We start from the raw sequence: 4173 nt of genomic DNA on the forward strand, positions 1-4173 counted from the left end.
GCGCGCAGAGTTAAAATGCACCCATGCCATATCCAGAGCACTATCCGTCCGTCCGTCCGTCCGTCGAAAGTGCTTTTCTTGCGTATGCCTATGTATATGTAGTACTAGTACTCTACTAGTCGTGTGTTTTGCAGTTTTGACGTGCGCCGCTAGACGCGGGAGACACCGCTAAAGGCACTCTACTCTCTACCTTTGCTTATCCTCGAAGATAGTTAGGCCTTACCAATGTTGGTGCATGTACCACACACACACACACAAGCTTATATTTTCTTCTGTATTATTATTTCGGAGACTATTATATATCCCCACAAAAAAAGAAATAATGTTTCAGACAACCAGAGAGTGACACCCGTAAAGCAACCCAAAGTTGATGCGGGTGCACTTTGTAGTATACTACCAAGTATATCATGCAGGGCGAGGCAGCCGCAGGGGGGCGAATCGTTGGACATGTATGAAGGAGAAGTGCCGTACACGAGTCCAAGATCAGGGCGGAATGATTGGGATGGAAAAGAACGAAAGATGCACATGGCTATATGCATGGATATGCATCGCCAACCCCTGGCCTCCGGTGGCCCTGCCGCATGCAATATCCTTTTCCCGCCAATGATGCGTCGCCGCTCGCCAGCCAGCCATTGCGCGCGCCCGTGCGCCGAGCGTACTACGTACGTTCGCTAGCGCCGACCCAAGGGAGACACGTGCGCATGAGACGATGTGGACCAATTATCCCCGTCTGGACCGGTATGATCGCGTCTACGACGACACCTCTTCTCTCGCGAGCGGACCATTCACTTTCACTCCTCAGAATCATCGTCTATCCGAGCTTTCTTCAAAAGGCATCGTCACTGGGCTGCTTTGCTGGTCGACTTGCTCACGGGCGTACTCCACTAATAACCAGGCTGTGAGCGCGCGCAGTACAGCGCATGGCGCGAATGGGTTCGGCCTAAAGCTCACGGGCGGGCGAGCGAGCGCTGCTCGGCGCATTGCGGGATGGGATTTGCACGCACGAATCCGACGAACGCTTTCATGATGATCAACTTTATTTAGAGCGGACAACATTCAACATTCACTTCACACATAGAGTAGGAATGAATAGATGCACGAATGCTTAGCCTGCTGGGAAGGATAAGATCGTACATGTACATTGGTGACAGAACATCCGATATCCCAGCAGGACGGACGGCCACATCCATCCACCACGATGCGCACAAGGCAGGGCACCCACGGGGGCGGCCGGGTGCATGCGATGGAATCCGCGGCAGAAACGACGGACGTGGTGGTCGACATGGGCGCGAAAACAACACGGTACGCGCGTGCGTCCGTCCTCAACGACCGGACGGCGACTCCACTTAAGATTTCTCCTCCGTCACGATCGATGCATAGATCGCGTGAATGCGTCAATCGCCGCTCCGAACGGCGGGATCACACGCCCTGCGTGCCTTCGCCTCGGCCCATGCCGATCGGACGGAGACCGCGGGCGCCGGCGCGTGCGACGCCCGTACGTGCGTGCGTGCTCCCATCGGTGGTCAATGTATCCAGGCGCCGGCTCAAGAAAGGCCGGCCGGGTGTAACATCGATCATTGAGCGCGCCGCCTTACCGATTAGCGGCCCGGCCTGAATGCCGAGCGAACATTGATGGCCTTGGTTCGTCAAGAGCTTCACGCGGTAGTACGCGCGTACGCGCGGCTAGGGTTTTAGCTAGGCGTCACGAGGATGAATGCCGGAGCTAGCTGCGCGATTCTATGCGTGCGCACGCACGCACGTACGCAACGACATGCTTCATGGATCGCAACAGAACCAACAATATAGCCATATACGGAGTACTACCACTGATAAATTTCCTTGGACATGTGATCGATGGATTGCCGACATGCGGTCAGTTTTCTCGAAAAGGCAAATGAAATTATAGTGGTTCGGGATCGGGAGGTGTATATCTATATCTGCTCCCCGGCCGTTGTGTCTTGTGTCTCGCATCGCACGTTGGAAGATCTTGTAATCATCCTCTAACCCCTGTTTTTTAATCATGGCTTGCCGGGCCTTTTTGCCGTCCAAGCTACGTCAGTGGTGATTACTGTCGCGCGTTATATATCCGCGAGATATATAATTAATTGCGACCTCCACCGTGCGTCCCACTACGACCGGACCGGATTGTTTTTCTCAGACACTATCCACTCTTTTTGGGGTTCTGGAAGAAGGCACTTTACACTTGTAGTAGTAACTGTCAAGCTTTTTCAAAAGCAGTTACCGTTAAAGCGTCCGATTGTCCTACCGACTGGTCTCGGAACGCCGCACTGCGCCCTCCTCATACTCTACACGAATTGATCAGCCTGTGCTCTCTTTAATCATTCGCCTTGGCACTCACTTCTACTCGACTTGACAACACTGCATGCAGGATACGGACAAAGATTTCTTGTGTCTAATCAGCTGAAAAGAGAAAACGAGCATTACTTGGCCGGTTGGAACAAGCATATTCCAGCAGAACTTGTAATCCAGAGCAACCCGCGGCATAATTTCTTTGCTTTACTTCGTGTATAGCCCATACGAGCCATTCCATGCGACGGCACTGAATTTCAGTTAACGGGAATCAGATGTGCCTCACAGGGAGCACGGCTCGTTCTCCGAGATTCTTTCGAGGATATAGTGTAATAGTACTGGAAACTGCATATCCGTGTCCAACATTACACACTTCTGCACGGGACAAAGATGAAATTAATAACGGGAAACAGCAACATCTGTTAGGGATTCCAAATTCTATAACGCCCAACCGAAAGCAACGGGAATGAGAATGCGGTGACCCTTCACTGCAAGATATGCGTAGTGCAGTGACAAATCTCGGAGGAGGATGATAAACCCACTCGTGTGTTGCTAAAGCCTGAAAGCTGGGCGCTCTTTATTCCGCAGCCACACAAGACCGAAAATTCCAAGGAGATTTGGTTCCAGTGGGTTGCCTATCACCCGGATGTGACCTGAATTTCTATACAGGTCGACGCAGCCCCGTCCCGAGAGGTGCGTCTGCTTGCTTTGGTGCTTTCCCTCCACTTCGATCGAACCGTACCACTTTCCTTCTTCGCCAAGCACGTACCCGCGTTAAGAGAACGTACTAGTACGCGTTTTTTCAGTCGCTGAGAATCGTTTTCTAATGGAGGGAAACTGCTCCTCGATCGATTGTGGAGAATCAAACACGAATTACTTGCGAAATGGCCCAACCCGTGAAAGAACAACGAAAGCACTATATGTGTACTCACTCTGTGCATTTAAAAACCGAACCGAAAAACCATACCGAACATAAACCGAACCGAACCAATTTTATGGTTTTTATGGTTTCTGGTTTCGGTATGGTATGAACTTTTCATACCGATTCGAACTTGGTTTTTATGGTATATATCAGAAAACTGAACGGTTAACCGAATAAATCGAAGTAAAAAATAAATTTATATTTCTTGAGATGAACAACCATACAAGTTGTCATTTTTCTTGTACATGAGTCAAATGCACTACTAAGCACGTAATTTTTTCTTGTAACATAGTCATTTTTCTATTTTTAAAATGCTAAGCACGTCCATAACCATCAACAGATGAATCAATGCATGCATATATACTTATATATATAGTTATATACTATTTGTGTAGAATAGTATGTGTTTTGAGTCATAAATTTGCTAATTATTATTACGTCATTTCCAAATTCGCGTCAACTTTGATTTTTATGGTATATACCGAAACCATACCGAAATAATTTGGTATATACCGAAACCGAACCATATTTTAATTTCATATCATATTTACTGAAGTATTAATACCGTATAAATCAAACCATTTAAACCGAATAAACCGAACGCACAGGGTGAATGTGTACTGCTTTCGTTAAACAGAGTCAGAAATGTGTGAGAGATTCTTGATGATTGAGGTGGCATCTAGTATTTGCTTATAATAATCTGAGGAAAAAGAGCAGACATCTCTCTCTGTGCCTCATTCCGTGTAAAGAAAACGCACATCTCTGCACCTGGTTTCCGCAAAGTCTGTCGTGTACCACGGCAGTCGAGTCCCGATCTGTTCACTCCGGTCAGTTTACTCTAAACAAAAGCCACCAACGAATCACTCGTACCTACCCAACTCATTGTTTTCTTTTCTTTTTCGAGAGGGCACCTTCCCATTGTTAGCAGTGATGGTGCCTCG

The sequence above is a fragment of the Triticum urartu genome, chromosome 7, assembly GCF_003073215.2.
Source record: "Triticum urartu cultivar G1812 chromosome 7, Tu2.1, whole genome shotgun sequence".
Taxonomy (NCBI): domain Eukaryota; kingdom Viridiplantae; phylum Streptophyta; class Magnoliopsida; order Poales; family Poaceae; genus Triticum; species Triticum urartu.